This window comes from Dermacentor variabilis, chromosome 10 (genome assembly GCF_050947875.1).
Source record: "Dermacentor variabilis isolate Ectoservices chromosome 10, ASM5094787v1, whole genome shotgun sequence".
Taxonomy (NCBI): Eukaryota; Metazoa; Arthropoda; class Arachnida; order Ixodida; family Ixodidae; genus Dermacentor; species Dermacentor variabilis.
In genome coordinates this window covers 22675507-22695218 of record NC_134577.1, presented here as the reverse complement: position 1 = coordinate 22695218, position 19712 = coordinate 22675507, and the positions used below count along the sequence as shown (strand labels likewise).

The 19712-nt window shown below is 47.2% G+C and overlaps 1 protein-coding gene across 4 annotated transcripts in view; it reads left to right on the top strand.

The window, feature by feature from the left end:
- LOC142560123 (latrophilin Cirl-like) overlaps nucleotides 1-19712 on the top strand; it is an 848550-nt gene that overhangs the window by 393601 nt on the left and 435237 nt on the right. For all 4 annotated transcript variants that reach the window (XM_075671956.1, XM_075671952.1, XM_075671953.1 and 1 more), the window contains one exon: nucleotides 15109-15145. The gene's annotated coding sequence lies outside the window, so the exon portion shown is untranslated. The remainder of the gene's footprint in view (nucleotides 1-15108; nucleotides 15146-19712) is intronic.

Genomic DNA, 19712 nt, shown 5'->3' with positions numbered 1-19712 from the left:
GTTGCCTCGTATTTGCAGAACCGGGAAATTGCTGTGATGGATTGGCCTCCACAATCACCAGACCTCAACATCATCGAGAACCTGTGGGGGAACATCAAAGTTGCGTTGTCGGGTCAAAACCTGCATGGTTTGTCGGCAGACCAATTGTGGAGAGCAGTCCAAGAGCAGTGGGAAACATTAAGGGCCAATGTTGACCTATGCACATCGCTCTACAACTCCCTTCCTGGCCGGATGAGAGCTGTCGTAGATGCCGGCGGTGATGTTACGCGCTACTAGGCCATGAAGGGTACGACTCAGCGTCGCGCTTGCGTCGAGACGGGCTGCAAGGTAGCGCGCCTCGCTTGACCGTCGGTTCCAGACTGCCTTATTTATGTTGTTCTTTTTTTTTTGCCATTCTTTTTTCTTCTGAGCTAACAAAAGAATTGTATTCGGGAACTTGCTTCGTTTTCATGTTCTTAATAATAAGCTTCTTATGTTGTTGTTTTTTGTGCATATCTGCGAAGTAAAGCATATTGGTATATACATTTGCCTGTTTTTTGTTTTTGTTATTGCGCGAGTACCTTGCTGCAGTGTTCATATTAGACTCAGACAATATCTCCGCAGTTTTTCATGCCTATTCAGTGTCGATATTCAGTCCACCGAGATCACGTAAGATGGGAGCACTCGTTTACCAATGGTGAATATTAGTTGCCCATACAATAGGATCGAAGTTTAAAAATGTTGCGGAAAGGTCGTTGTTGAGTAGAGTCGAAGACTCGTTGCAGAGTAGTCGTAGCTGCAGTACTACACATCTCTGAGTATTCTTTATCGCAGTGAGCATTCTCTGACACAGAAATCTACAGGTCTTTCGTCCTCCGGCACTCTCGACATTTCGGTTTAGTGCGGCCCACAAGCAGAAAATATTGAAGCGACCAGACGTGCCTGCGCTCACGGTCTAGACAGGCGGGAATCACATTTTGGGCCGCAGTGGTGATACGGCAACGTCCTTGTAGTCTTAATCGCGGAATGACTCGCGAAAGCAGTTGCACTCGGCGGCAGACAGTTGGGTGACTTGACGGTTTACGTCTTTAGATAACCTTCGTCATAGAAATTTTGCAACCGGGAAGTTGCACTGTCACGTTAAACCGAAGGAAAGGTTATGCTTTTAGCGCTCATCCGAAAGCCCTGATGGAAGTGTTAGAAGCAGATTGAAAGGCGGCTGACTAAATTGTCCACATACCCGATTCAATATGTCCTGCTTCAATACGCCAGCCACATATTTGGACCTTAGCGGGAACACAGTACGGCATATTTTCCTACGGCCACCTGTGAACTGTAAAATTCGTTGGAGGCACATATATGTTCATTAACTACGGGAAGGCGAAAGCCGTTTGCGACTCATTCCACTGAGTTGAATTGGCCGCGCTTGAATTCCTTTCGTGACAGATGAGAAGAACAGCTGGCGCAAGCGTGGCAGAGGGATCATGTGACATCACGACGCGCTGCACCGTGATGTCGCATGATATTAAGGTCACGCGACCTAAAATATAACGGACGGACGCTAGTAGGAACAATTAAACGCTATCGCCTTAATAAATATCCTCTCAGCAACTGCTTAAAACCTTGCAAAGCTGAAGACTTAGGTCCTGGTAAACCTTAGGGACTGTTTTCAAACGCTGATGAGTCTACCTGACCATCTAGCTCTATCTGTGGCAAGGTAAAATAGGAGACTGAAAATGTAGTTCCACCTCCACTATTACTATTCCGCTCCGATTAATTTTCGTTGCGCCGAGATTTCAGCAGACAACAGCAGTCGTCTGCTAACACTTATTACGAGCTACTCAGCAAGACGCCAAAAATTAAATAAAGTTGGCGGATCGTAGTGCTGCAGCAGTAGTATAAAGCTTCGAATATTACGCGGCGCGCATTTCCTCCCCGGCATGCTTATTTGTGTGTTTCAACTTCTCCAGGCACGCAGGAAACTTTGCTACGGTTGCTGCAACGGGATAAAAGCAGCTGATAGGCTTCTCAGCAGTCTTTTGTTTATTCAGAACCGTTTCTCCCATCGGCGTTCTGCGGAGGCAGTGCAAATTTGAAGTCCACTTCACCGCAATACAGGACGCACTGTAGCAGTCGACGCGCGAAGCCCCGCCTGCGGCTCTCACTGCACCTGCGCAATAATTTCTTCGGCGCCCGACAGAGGCGCCCCGCGGAGCGCCGGCAGCACGGAGCGGCATTCTGACTAAGAGTGGACGACACTGTACATTAGCACGAGTAAGAAGGACTGTCCGGCCTTTTTAATTAGTGAGGCTTAACTATAGACTAACAAGACGAATGATTATGTAGAGAACGTGAGTGACGCTACACGAATAGAAATTTTATTTTCTTGTTTTGTTATGTCCCCCTTTTTCTTTCTTCCTTCTGTAACGGCGCGTCAACTGCTATTCTTAAGCCGCCTTAGTTCGGGTACCCGAAATATTCAGCACTTGTCTTAAGTGTAGAACACGTTTGAATCTTGCTTTTTTATGTATCCGCTGAGGAGGCGTTAAGACTATCGCGTCGCGCTACTAAGCACGAGGTCGCGGGATGGAATCCCGGGCGTGGCGGCTGCATTTAGATGGGGCTGAAATTCAAGCTACGCCCGTGTACCGTTCATTAGGTACGCGTTAAAGAGCTCCAAGTGGTCAAAACTAATCTGACGTCCTCCGCTATACGGCGGGCCTCATAATAAAATCATGGCTTTGGCACGTGAAACCCCAGAATTTAATTAAATACATTTTGTTTTTCGTACATCAAAACATCTTTCTCCGTATTACTCCTGCTGGAAACATGGACGGTTCCTGCTGACGTGAGCTTTCTTGTTGCTTACGCCCACGTTTACTCATGGCGCTTTTCTTATTCTTCTACTGACATGGTATACGTGGGCTACGTTTCTGTCACTTCAAGGCTCTCTCTTTTCAAATCCACTTTATCCTGTACGCTTATATTGTCGTCAATACTGAACGGTTTGCATAGTTTGACAATCTTTTGGCGACAGATGATAATCATGTCGTGGAGAACGCGACGGTAATTGAAGCTGAGATGGAGGAAAGTAAGAGTGCGCGGCCTTGAAGTAAATGAATTAATAATTAGGTAAGTGGAAACCACGTCGGGCGGCATGCAATGGCCGAGGATCTACGGAGGGTACAGGTAAACGATAGTGCGTCGTGAGAAAAACAAAATCAAAACAGACGGCTAAGTCCCGATACCCTTGACCGCAGCAAAAGTTGTTGCCTGTGATGGAGGAACTCAGTAGACAGGTGGTAATATTAACACAACACACTACGTATGCGCATTAAGTACAGTACGAGTAATTGGTCTCGATGTAGACGTTGTAAATCTCGCGAGCCAAAGTTTGAAGAGGAATGGGGACAAGAAACGTTTTTCTTCGACGCAGCTTAGGAATGCTATAGACTCGAATCTGAAGATACAGCCTACGTAGGCGTGCTCGACAAATGCAATATATTGAGGTGATTTTAGGCTAATTGTGGAGCTGTGTTAGAAGGCATTTAATTCTTTCTTTTTCCTGATGACGTATGTGGTCTGCAAACTTTTATTCGCGACTGCACGCGGCGAAGCTTCACACATATGTTCCACTGAGAACACACCGCAATGCAAGTTATATTCCCCTCTGCAGGCCGCTTCGAAATGATCAGCATGCCAACTGAAAGCTCGGTGTTATTCCGAATGACTTTAACGTATTCGTTTTGTTCATTTCGTGTAGTCGAGGTACTGTGCCTATTCCTGAGCAGGCCGATACCTTTGTTGAATATGTACAGTCGCGTTCGATACGAGCTGCAACGGGGTGTCCGCGATCGAAAGCGACCCCGAGAGCGTATATACACGGCGGTGTGCCGACGTACGAAAAATTTGAGAATTAACACCGTTCCAATTACTCGCGTTTATTAAATACATATATATATATATTTTAGTATGCCGGCACCGCCGTGGGCAGTCATGGCGCCCCTTCGACCACGGCACCTTGTTACGGTTCGCGTAGAACACGACTGCATCGTGTTTTGACAACAACAAAATCAAAGCAACAACAACAGCGACAGCGACAGGTCATCCTGTGTCTCGTACTCCTCCTCTCTGGTGCGTTCATGCACGTCCCAATGGTTCTCACTTTCACGTTTTCCCGTTTTAGACGTCCGACTCATTCATCAACCGTTTCGCGTCTAATAACGCAATAACCTTCGAAAAATATATAAACGGCGCAATGCGCAATCAAAGCGTGTTGAACTTCTGTCACGTCGGAAGCCGCCGGGAAAGCAGAGAAATTGCGCAACGGCGCGTGGCAGACACCCCGCGGTAATGAATGAATGAATGAATGAATGAATGAAAGAAAGAAAGAAAGAAAGAAAGAAAGAAAGAAAGAATCCTGTGTCGCACCGGGCGTCCAGTTTTTTTTTGATTGAGCAGTCAATCTGAGCGAAATTTCGGACCAATGTATATGGGAGACCGCCGACGTCTCTACCACAACGCTTTGCGACGACGGCGGCGACTACGGCGGCGACTACGGCGGCGATGGAGAATCGTGGCAGGCGCCCGCAATCGCCATCACGCAAATGTTGTACTCATTAAGAAAGTGATTTGGTGCGGGCAGTGCGAATCAAAGCGGATGGCGTTTCGTGGAGCGGTGCTTGGCGAGCTTTGTGCGTCGCCCTGTCCTAGGTATAAGCCTGCTGCTTTTGATCGCGGATAGAAACTTCGTGACGAAGAAGATGAGGGGGGTGGGGGGTTACTCTGCAGCCAACCACGTCTCTATCGCGCAGCAATTAAGGAATTGGCGAGTAGAATTTCCTGTTTCCAGGCTCGGCCGCTTCTCGCGTGTGCCGCCGCGGGCCCCCATTTGACTGAGCGGCGAACGCTGATACGCTGACGCATTAAAGCAGATGTTTGTGTCGTGTGTTTCGTCGTATGTGAGATGTACCATTCCGTGTTTTCTCTTTTTTATTATTCTTTCTTTAGACTAATTACTACGTGAAACGTGTTCCCGAGTTTGTGTTGTTGGCTTACCATCTCGCATTCGTGTTAGTGTTATTGACTCGCTGATTGATTGATATACATTTTTTTTTTACACAAAGCTTGCGGAGGCTGAGTGGACCCATATAGTTCTTGGGTAGCTTGTGTGGAAGAAATTATGTTTTACAGCGGCAAATTGGACAATGAAATATAGTATCTTGATCATATGTAAAATCAAGTATACAATAAAACAGTATAATCGAATCAAATATACACTCAAATATGCAATGTACAAACGTATTTTGAAAGGAACACATAATATACACATCATCATCATCATCAGCCTGGTTACGCCCACTGCAGGGCAAAGGCCTCTCCCATACTTCTCCAACAACCCCGGTCATGTACTAATTGTGGCCATGCTGTCCCTGCAAACTTCTTAATCTCATCCGCCCACCTAACTTTCTGCCGCCCCCTGCTACGCTTCCCTTCCCTTGGGATCCAGTCCGTAACCCTTAATGACCATCGGTTATCTTCCCTCCTCATTACATGTCCTGCCCATGCCCATTTCTTTTTCTTGATTTCAACTAAGATGTCATTAACTCGCGTTTGTTCCCTCACCCAATCTGCTCTTTTCTTATCCCTTAACGTTACACCTATCATTCTTCTTTCCATAGCTCGTTGTGTCGTCCTCAATTTGAGTAGAACCCTTTTAGTAATCCTCCAGGTTTCTGCCCCGTAGGTGAGTACTGGTAAGACACAGCTATTATATACTTTTCTCTTGAGGGATAATGACAACCTGCTGTTCATGATTTGGGAATGCCTGCCAAACGCACCCCAGCCCATTCTTATTCTTCTGATTATTTCCATTTCTGAAATATACACATGCAAAAATCCAAATCAATCATTTATCTTAAAGCTTTGATTACGTCAGGGACCTAGCTGTCAATTGTTTTAAATAATCTTCTTCTAGTGCATTAGTAGAATTAAGTGCTATTTTTATTACAAACGGAATAGCGTTCCAGAATTAAATACCAAAAATGTATTGGTATTGTATACATTCATTACATACATTATTAGAGAGACGAACATCCAAACTACTTTCTGCTTTCCGCTAAATTGGCACTAGGTCGGGATGCTACCACCGACAGGTTTAAAGTGAACAACAGTGCTCAAACAAACGATCTTTGGAACGAAGGATGTTAGACAAAAGAACCTGCCTTCCTCGGGTTTAACAGGGAGAGGCGGGCTAGTTGGTGGTCGATTTTGGAATGCATCATGCAACCGCGCAAACGACAAGGGCGGAACTTCAAGCCCGAAACTTCAAGCGCGGAACTGAAGTTCACGCAGCTGTCTTGTGTGTTTCTTTCTTCGTCCGTTGTCGTTTACGCGGTTACATGATGCATTCCAAAATTCCTCGGGTTGAGGAATCCTAATCGAAACGTTGGCAAGAACACGATACGTCTTTACTTCGACCACTTTCGATGACCTCGTGTCTCCATCCTCCTGCGACCCGCTGTGGTGTCGTAGTGGCCTTCGCTTCTATAAGCGCGAGGTCGCGGGATAAAACCTCGGCCTCGGTGGCCGTATTTCCAGGGGTGTCGAGGTGGGGCGAAATGAAAAAAGAAAAGAGCGGGGGGGGGGGGGGGGCGTATCGTGCATCGGGTGCACGTTTAAGAACCCCGGATGGTAAAAAGTAATCCGGAGTTCCACACTACGGCTTGCCTCATAGTCATATCGGGGTTTTGGCTCGTCACACCCCGGAATATATGTGTATATTTCTCCCCTGTCTACCTCGGTCATCTCGGGCGAGATTGAAGAAACGTCGCGTTTAAAGTCTTTTGTTGTCGCGCTGCAGCGTCGGCGGCTTCCAATTTCCGGCAGGCGACGTCTCGTCGCCGCGCCCCAACCCCGTCCTCCTCTGGACACTTCTTTCGCTGTACCTGCGCAAGTTCGCAGAAGCACTCGTTTCTCAGCGACTGAAGGGACGCCGTGCGTGGCCCCCTCCTAATCTGCTACGGGATCGGAATGCGGCATCTCCTATGCGAGGCAGATCTTAATCTCTACTTCTATTATCTGATTTGCCGAGAGCCAAGTCACTCCTTTGTTCTTCGCCGTTTCTGTTGTCGTTTCGTGTCGTCTCCCGTTTCCAGCCCCGCTGCCGTCTTCGGCATCCCGGGGATTCCTCAGTGGCAAGGGGGCGAGCTGTCGTTCCTCCCATTCCTAACCGGAGCGGAGTTGGGCTTTACCCCGGAAGATAGGCACGTGTGTGTGTATGCTCTTGTTTCGTCGAAATTCGCTGCAGCATTGAAAATGGCTGAGAAAAAGCTCTACGCCAGTGAGCGCGGAGACAGACAGACAGACAACAGACAGACAGACAGACAGACAGAGATAGAGAGATAGATAGATAGAGAGATAGATAGAGAGATAGATACATAGATAGATACATAGATAGATAGATAGATAGATAGATAGATAGATAGATAGATAGATAGATAGATAGATAGATAGATAGATAGATAGATAGATAGATAGAAGCGGCTACAGGTAACAGGTGCTGATTTGTATTCATATATTCAACCCAGTGTACACAATGCGGCGTCCCTCATAACCAGTGTGCTTCTTCGCGGATGTAAACCCCTCATTTGATTTGATTTGTTGTTGTCCCACCATGCATGCATTGATTTGATTTGACTAGTTTGTGTGTATATCGCCGATTCCGCACTTTATTATAGCTGACCGGGCAACTTTGAGCAAATTGTTCGTTAAGGATTACAGGCACGAAGGGCGTTCCCAGCCCCTTGCTATTCTCCTGCGACGCTACTCGCGCCTCATGGCCTCAACTTCCTTCTGCTACGGTTCTCTTGCGCGTTGCTCTGTACAGTGATTAGCGCACGTGCTCGTTATTCTTTGTGACTCATCCCCACCGCATTGTGTGCAGCAAACATCGCCCCACCCTGCCTTTCCTACGCTCTTCAAGGAAACGCGATCATCCCGAGGATTCTTTCTTTCCTAGTCCTTTTTTTTTTTTAATCTCTTCTCTCGCCGGAGGCGAACAATTACCTCTCTTTGTGTGCCCTCAAAAGGCACACCGTTCAGTTCACATTTTTCATGATTCTTTTCTTATTCTTTTCTTCATTATAGCAGTTCACCGGCAACACCCACTTCACTTCCGCACAGTGCTAAGTATTTTCGTTTAACTCTCTTCACGTCTGCAGCAGCCCCCCCCCCCCCCCCCCATGCCCCATTCCATCCTCCTGCTTTTCCGACTGACATCTTCTTTCCTATACTCCCTATCTATCTACACATCTCTCAATTGATGCGCCTCAAATAACAGCGTACTCCAGCAAGAAGCGATATGTGTGTTTGGCAGGAGGAGAGATTCGTGCTCTTTTTATATTATTTTGTCTTTTTCTCGGGTCCCTTGAACATTTTCTTTTCCAGGGCTGGACTCGTTTGCGAGTAAGACGAGCCTGCTCGATCGCAGCTGTAAGTTGAGAATACGGAGATAGAGATCACGGCCATATTTTCGCTTGTTGGGCTGAACATAATTGCGGAAGAATCGGGGAGTTGCCCGCCGCTACCGTGGAACACGTTGAAGAGGCATTTAAGATTAATATTAAAGGCACACGAACGATGACTGCGAACTTATCCACGTAATGCCCCGAATACAGTTCCACGTGAAGAAAAAGTTCGACCTAGCTAGTTAACGTTTACTTCTGGAAATGGAGACAAAGAAAGGCCGGGAAACCCCAGTTATAGCCTAATTAGCATAGTAATTAAATAGTCATTTGTTTTCCGAACTATCCACCGCTGAAGACTCTACCGCGCACCAGAAAAAAATAATCTACGATAGTCTATGCGTTAGGCTTCCCGTGGTAGTGAAGAAACCGAATTCCGCGGCTCTTCACTGCGCAATACTTCGTCTGGCTACGCTGGTCTTTCTGAATCGTGCTCGCTGACCTGTTGCGACCATCAAGATATCCCCGACAGTTTGGTGGAGGAGCGGATTCTTCTGCCTCAGCAGTGCCAGATTAAGCCGACGGGCAGGTATACTACTCGCCGTCAGCCTCCAGCCGTTGTCTGTTGTCTGGCGTCTGTGACAAGAAATTAAATCAGAGTTTTGAGGTATTCAATAAGCGTGGCGTATATGATACGTTGCGCAAGGCAGGGCAAAGCTGTGCTAGGAAGTAGTTCTGCAGTGGCAGGAACGCTCTATCGAGAGGGACGACTGTAGTTTCAGAATTGACATTTCAGCGGCACATATGGCAGGTTCAGGGCGGGCAACACCAGCCCACGCACGGAAGATGGAACGAGATTCGGGTTTCGCAAGGAAATGCTTTTGGAACCAGTGATATCACACTGACTTGTTCAGGCTGAGCATTCGGCTCAAAATCTAAACGAGAATTTTTATTCGATTTCTTCTATAATAATGAACCCTCTACCACCGAATGCCTATAGAGACAAATGCATGTGACGGATTTCTTGCTAATCTAAACTGAGTTGGCACCACGTCTGTTAGCACCTTGCTACCTAATGTTTAGTGTTACTGTATTTTTCTTCAGTGGTTTCAAGGCACGCAGTAGGTTGTTTTAGAAATAGAAGACGGAAAGTTACGGGACGCTATCGATCAGTCGTACAAAGGAAAACAAGGAGAGTACAATAAGATTACGCTAACGGCCATCAAGAAAGTTAGGGTGCTTGGTTACGTGAAACCGCTTGGGAACCTATTTCCGAAACTCCTTAGTGTGTTATGTTCAATGCATTGTTAGCTTTCGACTGAATTACAAGGCAAACAAGATCCTTTGCCGGGCTTTATGACCTGCTGTCTCTTATCCCTCTTTCTGTAGGAGAGGAAACGCCAGTAAACATTCAGTAAAGTTACATATAACATTCAACACACATACACCAATACACAGACGCACATAAAAAGAAAAAAAGAAGCTCTAACGTGACTTCGACTCCACGCATGGGGCTCCCTGGCATACAGCTTTAACGCAGAAACTACCCGGCAGCTGGGAACCGCTCTGGCGGAAACTGCTGTTTCGCGTTGGAATACGTGACCGGCCTGACATTATAAACAAAGGTGCAAAAGAATCAACGTGGCAGGCAGTCGGACACGTCCGGTACATAAGCGGCCCCCCCCGGGCAGTATTGAGGCCACAACTGGCGACCCGCAGCGTCAACTGCAATGCCGACCTGCGGTCTGCAGCCCCCACTGCTCGTTTTGTCGTTACCTCACGTCGCGGCTACCGCTGGACCGCACCGCTGCCGGGCTGGTGGTGTTAGGAGCGGCGAGCGCGCGGTCAATGGATGTCTCGGAAAGCGGGCGGAGAAAAAATGATCCCGTACTGCCTGGGCCGTCGGTTGAGTTTACACAACGAGTGAAGCGGTGCGCGCGTCTAATAGCTGCCCCTGCCCAGTATCGCGCAGTGTTTTGCAAGGCCGCTTTCGCTGCGGCGTCGATGAATCAAGGGCCGAATTATTGTCTACATTCAATTAAGAGGAAGAGTCAAGCTTCTGTTCTTTTTTTTTTAGTTTTATTCACCTGGACTGTCGCGTTGTGAAGAAATTCGGCTGTATGTCGTCTGTGACTTGCTTTAGCGCTTGCCGAGTCACGTTTTTAGTTTTAACACTGTCACGTTTTTTTTTTTTTTTTAACTTCTACAATGTCGCGCTCTAAACTTTTACAGTGTCAGGTTCCTAACGTCTCTAAGTTGCGTTCTCAACTTTTACCGAGCCACGTCCTTAACTTTTACTAAGCTCTGTTTTTAAGTTTTACCGTCAGATTCACGACAACGAACCTTTTTGGTAAGCCAAAGAGTACACAGATGAAAGACGGGAGGCTATCGGCAACTTGAAGTTGGCGCCGATCGGCTATGCTGGGGACGTCTATAGGACGCGTCGACCGATTCCGCTCGTGTCTCGTTAACTGCTGATGAATAAAGAAGCATTACGTTGGCATTCTTACGGCACCGAAGGCTTTACCGTGGAATCTCTGATAACTTTTCTTTTTTCACCGCTCAGAAACTATGCCAATAAGACAGAGAAATAGAATCTTGAAAGCCGTGATTTCACAATGACGATACCGGCGCTTCGATTACAGAGTGCAACTCAAGAAAGCGTTTGAAAAAATAATAAAAAACTTTGTTTTGCGAGCTAGTAAACTACCTTCACCTGCTTAAGAACCCAGTCAGTGCGCACATTGGAAATTCATGACGTCGCCGGACGATGTAGTGCGCTGACTTCAATGAGGCATCGCCTCATATGTCTTGTGTTTCTTTTGTTCTGGCTCTCCTATAAACCCGTGCTCACCGTAACGGTGACCAGAAGTGTAAATTTCCAATATAGTTTAATTGAATACTGCCTTTTAGTGTCTCCTTAACGCGTGAAGAAATGGCACATACGATCTACCGTTTCAGATGCCTCCGACAAGGGCAACCAAAGTCGTGCAGGACAGTACCGAGGCTTTATTGAGTATGAGAGACAAACACACTTTCGTAGATGCCGGAGATGCCGCAGACGACGAGATCTGCCTTCGCTTTGGAGAGTTTGTCGTCTGTTCTCGCTTTTCTTCGCTTGGTGATGCACTGCAGCTGAGAAAACTCCTTTGAAGCGTGTAATACGGATGAAGTAAAACCTTTCATGAAGATTTTGAAGTACGCATTAGCAGTGCAGCCATATCCACGCTTTGGGTGAAGCCTTGCTCAACACTGCAGCCAACACAGGACTATCATCACCCGTATACCATCATTCCCATGACGGCACATTGCCCTTTACGAAACAGCCATAGACGGTGGCGCCAGATTCACCTGTAAGTAATATTGTGAGAAACACTACGTTTGCAGCCAAACGCACCAAGCGTCTCCTCTGAAGACTATTTTAAGCGTCCGCCTGCCAGTCGCGCATGCGCCGTTGACAGCGGAACCGCATGAATGGAACCGCATGATGCGCTTCAAGCGTCCGTATAACTGCTGTCACGGTAAAGTATTCTTGCATATCTGTATTAGTAAATTGCTAGGTAATTTACTACCTTTCCCACGGTACCAACAAAGCAGCGCTTGTTGTTAGAAAAGGCTTGGTAATTCTGACGTGCTGACAGAGAAAACGCAATAGCTGTGACGTCACTGATTTCGACGGCGTCTCGCGCCCGGTAGGTTTCTCTATCAAGAAAAATGGGGCCACATTGTGTTCTAACGAACCAAAGATTGAGGTTGGGAAGCTGCAAGGAATCACTTATTACTGAGCCACAACGATCCAAATGCGAAAGAAAATACCTCAAATTTCGTGACGTCAGGCTGACGTAACAGAGCCGGGGCACAGGCGCGCAACTCGAAACATCGGAATTCGGCATTCATTTTCTCTTCTAAAACACAGCCTATTAGTGCAAAATTAACGAAACGAAAGTGTTGAAAGAATGCTGTATCAGTCTAAGCACTCTAGCTTGAAAGTGGCACCGTGAACGGCGGAGGCCAGAATCCTGACACGTGGACGAACTTTGCCTCCTCCCTTCGGCACTGGTTCAGCGCGCCCCGAGACGGCTATGGCGAAGGGAGAACGTAAAACCGGCCCTGGGAGAGGATGATTTCTGGGTGTGGCCTCGGCCTCGTCGCTTCCCGTTCTTCGGCGCCATTGGCGCGTGCACGGTGGCTGATGGATGTCTCCATCTCGAGAGAGACGTCCGCCGCAACACCTATTCTACTGCGAGGCGGCAGTGAATGATGCTTTGGTTTCGTCGATTAAGCCGCCGGGTCGGGTTCGAATTACGTGTAGAGACACTCTGATATCGTCTAGTCTGTCCGCCTTTGGGGGAACTATACGAGTCTGTGTTACGACAAGTCGCACGCTGCAGTGGAACCGGTAAAGCACAACATGCAAGCATGCACTGAAAACCATGACAAATACGTGGTGTATAGGCGACAAATGTACCGCACAAATACGGAAATGCTTTATCTCGGCCTTTTCACGCTTAAGCGCGTGTTAGGTACCTGGCACTTTCCACCAGACCAACGCCAAGCACTCAATTTTTTTGTTTGATGACCTTTGATCCACTGGCTGCCTGTCAGAGCTCTAGCTGTCATTTGGACTCAGTGAAATCAGGATAACAAGTTGGACTCAAAATTTTAATCGCTCAAGACGTCAAAAGTGAAATTAAATTGTCAAGTTGTGTTACTCTTGCATCTCGCTTTCCTCTGCCCTCCTTCTTCTAGGGCGTTTCTCTCCCCTCTTTCCCTCCTTTGCAGAGCAGCATGTAGGCGAATACTTCTACGCCGGCCAACACGGCGCATAGAAATAAACCGTAGGATCAATAGAGCATTGGGTCTTGCAGCGAACCTTGCCAAGCCAACTCCCCGAGAAAAGCCATGCCCTTTGATCTTTCGCCAGCAGGATCGGCCTAACACGTGACCTCTGGAACTCGCCGTATTGGCCAGGAACTTTTGGTTCCCGGTAACTTTTAACCGGCGCGCACATATTTGGCTGCCTTCCCCAGCGGGATTGCTAAAACCTACCGCGCTCTTAGACGTGAAGATCTCGTGTTCGGCTAGCTCGCTCGGCTTCAGTTGTGCTTCGCGACGCACTCTCCTGATTCATTCCTTCCTTCACATTCCGGCCAATAGGATTTCTCTCTCATTTTATGCCAGGAAGCACTGTAGGACAAGAAACGAGCCGTAGATTGCTGGAAAAGAAAAAAAAAATGTTGGTGGCGTTCTCGTGCTACCTCGGCAAAAGAGGAAAGAAAATCTCCGAATAGATGCGCCACGTTTTGGACAGCATTTGGCACATTTGCAGCTCAATTCGCGGAACGTTCTTGTTTCACGGGCAACCGAAGTGCTTCTGGTATTCTTGAAAACCATAGCCTCTTCAAAAATTGTCCATGACATTCAATCGCACTTAAGCTGAATGTCTCTTCAGTGCAACGGGAAGTCATTTGGAACGGAACAAAATTTTCGTAAAGGCTTTTGTAAGGTCTTAATGACACTTTGTGAACATATCTGGTTCGTGTATATACGGTGTCCGTGCGTGTAGGTGCTGTTGGTGGGTTTGTCTGATTATATTGTAAGCGATAATTATTACCCAACTTGTCTGTCTCTCTCGGCTCAAATATAGCAGACGCTGGATTTGCGCTGCGAATTGCTGCTTCCAAAAATAAACTACCCTTCTGAATGCGGAAGTTTTCCGCGAAATTTATTTAGCAATTGCAACGTCAGAATCGCCGCTTTTGTTTCCCTGCCACGTCAATCCCCTGTCATGCTGTAATGCAGTTTGGCGTTGTACTTGCGATTCTGAGTTGTTCACTTAATAAGGAGGTAAATTTGAAATAGACAGTGCCAAAGTCAGAAATGTCAAAGTATTGACCATTCGCGGTGTATTAGTAACGTTGATTCGTCCCTAACGAAACGTCAAATTTTGTTTCAGTGAATGAGGATTCGTTTATAGAAGTATTGTGCATCGTTCGCGTGTCAGCGAAGCGAGAGCGTGGGTTAGTTTGTTGGACGTGTTTCTAAAGTCTAATTTTGTTTCTAAAGACAATATTTTGGTGCTGTTTCACTGAGGGTGGCCTCGCAGCTGCATCTCTGATGTCTTGCGTTGCGCCTAGCGTAACTAAATTAGCAGTCTGACGTAATAGTTTGGCGGAAACTCGCAAGGTACACAGTAGTGATTAATTAAGGGAAAATCAGACATCCACCCGTTACGTCAAACTATTGCCAACTACTGCATCCAACTATTACGTCAAAACTCTTGCCTTTGTTTCGAGTTGTTGGTGAATTCGACTTCGCCCTGCCATCTGCTAGCCGCCAGGTTAGCTCAGTTGGTAGAGCGGCTGCCGCGGAAAGGCGGTGGTCCCGGATTCGAGTGCCGGACCAGGACGAATTTTTCTTCAACTGTGGGGATTTTCTTTCGAGGAACTCGCATGCGTTTCCTTTGTAGCAACTGCTACGAACGGGCGGATGTCTGATTTTCCTTTAATTAAATTACAGTTGTGCGCGTGTGTTTGGGCCCCACTCGTGCCTTCAGCTTGCGCACATTCTGTAATCTCTCGCGCGTGCACTGATCTACTCTTTATTAACGAATGAAATATGCCAAGCTTGTCTGATGACCTATCGTTCTTCTATTTCCTTTCAGAATGATCCCGGCTTCGCCGTGCCACGGCTCCTGAACCGTGAGTTTATACTTTTTTATTTACCTTATGGAATTTGTCGAAGACACTTAGATATACAAGAAGAGGATGTGGCACTAGATTCTGTGCTTAAACGTTTTACTGGTTATTCGAGAGGGATAGAGACAGTTTAATAAAATTTGGAGTAGTTTAACCGTCCAATCTTTTTGTTTTTTGTTCGCGCCTCTTTGATACCTCACAATTGTGATTTATGTGCGATGAGCTTAACCAAAGACCACGGTAGCTTTTTTGATTCCCCTAAAGGCGATATTTCAATCGCGGCTAGTTCAGCATATCAATTACTAAATCATTAATATACTGAATAACTGTTTCCTGCAAAATACATTTCATTTCTTCTTGCGTACCAATGTGCTTTCAGCAGCCAGAAGTAAAGGCGGACAAGTTCTTCACATTCTAATTGATGTAAAATCGGGCTTGGGCTTTCCATTACAAAAGTAGTCTGAAAAATATGTTGAGTTTATATTGACTTGACGTTTGTATTGACTTGAATTGCAACTGAATGTCATGCATAAGAGAATCGAACATCGCAAACGGCAATACTTAAGGGGAGATGGCAGACACGACACTTACTATCAACCATTCCTTAATGTATATCATCTACCTATCGAATGTGTTATAGCCTGCAGGAAACGAAGTGTGCGCAAAACGCCACAACCATTTCATCACAGGCCGCTGCGGCGTTCCTCGGGTTATCACACATTTAATGTTTGATGACCTACGGGCAGCGGTGGCCTGTGGCGAAATGGGTGTCGTTATGTTTTCTGCGCAGATTGACGTTTCGTATATATTGCTGCGGATTTGCAATACAGGATGTGCTGTTAGTCAGCGCTGGGTCTTTCGTCGTTTGCAATGTTCGATTCCCTCCGGCCTGCACCAACCAGCACAGCTAACAACACTCCTGCTATGTCGTGCACGGTTCTTGCAGTGGTTGCTTGGTTAAACGGGACAAGCAATTTTGTGAGGCTTAAAAAAAAAAACGATATAATCTCGCTCATACATCTTCGTCGGGCGTATGCGTAGCATGCGCTTGCTTACAATTTTTTGCAAGTCATGCATGTCACGCCTTTTTTTTCACCCCTTCGTGCTCTATCGTCGATCCAAGCCCTTCGGCTTGGATCGACTTCACGTGACATCAGACTGATCACAATCGAGCGAGTGAACGCGTTTACAGCGTACGTGTGATGTCCGATGGGACGAGCTCCATTCTAACTGTCGCCGAGCACGCTACACAACGCTCGCTTGCGTGGATACTCACCCTAACCAAGCCATACGTGACCACTGTCGTATACGGCCGGGCTACGCAACCGTGTCGACTGAATTTCGATATCATCCCTGTAGCACGTCGTTAAGCGAACCTCTGGTTTGGCAACCATCGTGTTTTGCTCTCTCTCTCTCTCTCTCTCTCTCTCTCTCTCTCTCTCTCTCTCTCTCTCTCTCTCTCTCTCTCTCTCTCTCTTTCTTTCTTTGCCGTCGTTTTGTTGCTGGGCGTATACATATTGATTCGGTCATTGTCTAACAGTCGGGTGTGGAATTGTTTGCCGTAATGGGACACGGCGACCTCATTAGATCGACCGAGCGTTTCTCCGTTTAACTTTTCACGAGGTGATATACTGACTGCACCGGTTACAATGTGCGCTTCGGACGCTGCAAGCGGGCGTGTTTACTTTATGGGCGTTTGTGCGAGATAGCGATGGAAGAAATAAAACGTTCATGTTGCACGACAAGCCGTTAGCGTAATTCACGTAGTCACGAACTGTTGCGGGGTGTAATAGACTGAACATTTTATGTCCCTATATCATTGCGGGAAAACTATGCAAATTCAGAGAGAGAAGCGCCTTTCTTTTTTTTTTTTTTTTTGGAGGCAGACATTTTTGACGACGACGGGCACATGATCGCCGTAGTGCTACTCTGCAATGAAGAAGGGACTTGAGATTCCCGACGTGAAAAAGGAACTAGAAAATATTAGCTGTGCGAGTATAACCTTATATTGACATTTGCGAGTGAGACGGTGTCGATATTCATCCGAATATGCCATTGAAACGTCTTCGCCTTCAACTGCGTAACATTATCATGCAGCGAACCGTGGTTAAAGCTTTCCCAGAAGGCCAGTTGATGAAACGTATGCGAGCAATGAATACAAGGGCCGCCGCTCTGTTGACGGGCAAAGGCATATAAAATCAAAGATGTAGCGTTACCTTAGCGGAGCATGACAAATCATGTCTACTTGGCGCTCACGGCAAAATGTCTCGTCGCTGTATGCGGGGCATTCAAGTAATGCTTTCATCGTATTAACTTCCACGGTTATCGCACTAGGGATCGGTGGTGTATGCCCTAAGCGACACAGATAACTGTTCCTGAGGGCTGCATTCAGTCGAAACTACCTGGGTCGCAGAATGAATATTGAACCCAGTTCTGACCTACGCTCACAGAATGAACATTGAACCCAGTTCTGACCTACGCTCACAGAATGAACATTGAACCACTTTCTGACCTACGCTCATAGAATGAACATTGAACCCAGTGCTGACCTACGCTCATAGAATGAACATTGAGCCCACTTCTGACCTACGCTCATATTTATTGAACAATGTTATAAACAATTAAGTGGTGTGACCTACAACCGCTGCCAAAAGGAACGAACCCAGTGCACTCGCAATTGAACGCTGACTCCAGGACGTCTATAATCCTACTTGTACTGCTCCAAAGTTCCGTTGAGGAAAGCTAGCGCTGGCCCATCATTCTCTGAATACTTTTATCACTAAGGATTTCGCGGTGTCGAAGCAACGCATATTACGACTCATTGTGACACGCACTACGAGTGACCGCGTTTCTCTTGATGTATTTCACACTTCCCGTAACGAGTTTTACGATACGCTTTCTTGCGAAGCTTTTAGTTTAGCGTTTTATTTAGTCAGCTATGCTATATTTAGACGATCATAGTATATTTAGGGTTATACACCCAAGCGATACGTAGTACAGCCTCTCATCAAAGGCTGCGGCTGCGACGGCACACCATTTACAGCGCCTTACGGGCCCTTGCGTTCAAAGGCCTTGGTGAGGCAACAGTGCTTCTCGCGCACTATTACGATTGCATCACCCTTAGTTTATCATCCCTTCACTACTTTTATGTTCACGGCACACCTGGCGGGGCATGGTTATATATCTAATATATTATTCAGCGACCCACTTTTAGGCCTCCCAGAAGCGATGTTACATCTGTACTTCGTCCTTTACCGCAATATTTACAACTCGTTACCACTTGCTGGGCGCTCTTTTGGCCATATTCTGGCCCTTGAGCCACAAAACATCCCGACATCATCAACACTCAGAAATTCGCGCCGTGTATAATAAACACCGCATATGCGCCACAGACTAAATCAACGAACCTGCCGGAATCCAACGAGTGCTGTGCGTGCTCGTCCAAGCGGTGGTCCTCCAGAATTTGAAATCGACCCACCGGAGCTTTCGAATGCCGCCCTGTCATGGCGTGCTTCTCGTCTCTTCTATTCTTCCAACGTTAAATGTTCTTCCAAGAGTCCATGTTAAGGCTGCAACGAAAACAACCATCCGTTTTCTCCTCCTTCTTCTTCTTCTTCATCGGGCAGCAGCAGCAGCAGCAGTATGCAACAACATCTGGACGCATTGCACGCAGTCCATAACAAGGGTCCTGCTCCTTAGTGCTCAGCGAAGCGCAAATGCACGCTCGAGCTCTTAACAAGCCAGCAGGTCGGGGAAAAACGAAAAAAAAGATATCCTCCCGTTTTCGAAGACGCCGGAGCTGGCCGGCCAGTTACAACGGAGCTCAAAGATCAATTCAGTTCAAATAAAGAATAGAATTCCACACAGCTTGGACGCTTCTCCGCGCAACAAGGCGTCTTCTGTCGGGGTCGTGGAGGAGGAAGAACAGAGACAGCTTTTGAAAAGAAGAAAACGAGAACAACAACCATTCTCCGTCTCTGGCCATTTACCGCATACGCACGGCTGTTTCGCTTTCGGGGTCCTGATCGCAGCGCGTTTCGCACGCGCTCCACGCAGCTCAGCGCACGCTTCGGGCGTATGCTGCACGCCCACACATACGCGAGCGAAAGACAAAAGACCCGCTAGAGAAAAGCCGATGAATGGCGCGCGCGCGCGCGCGCGCATAGCACGTGACGTTATGTCGTTACGGTGACAAGGTGTCCTCCTCAAGCCGACGACGACGCGTCCATCGAACACACACACACACACTGGCACCCTGTACACGTTGTTCCCCGTTTCCTTTGAGTCTTGGTTTCTTTTCTTGTCTTGCTTTCGTTTAGGTTGCTTGTGCCAGCGGGCCTCAGGGAAGCAAGCGCGAACGCTTTTTCGCTTTTTGCGTCGCACATCTGCGGGAGTATAGCGGGCAAGTGTGCGGCGTGCCTCGCAAAAACAGCGCGCTAGATCCTTCCGGTGCGCTTGTTGCAGTTTGTCTATATAGCACGCGCTGCGGCGTGCGGGGGTGATCGTATACGCTAAGCTGTCCTCGAAGAAGGCTGTGTCGAGTACGACACGTATAACGTTCGAGAAAAAC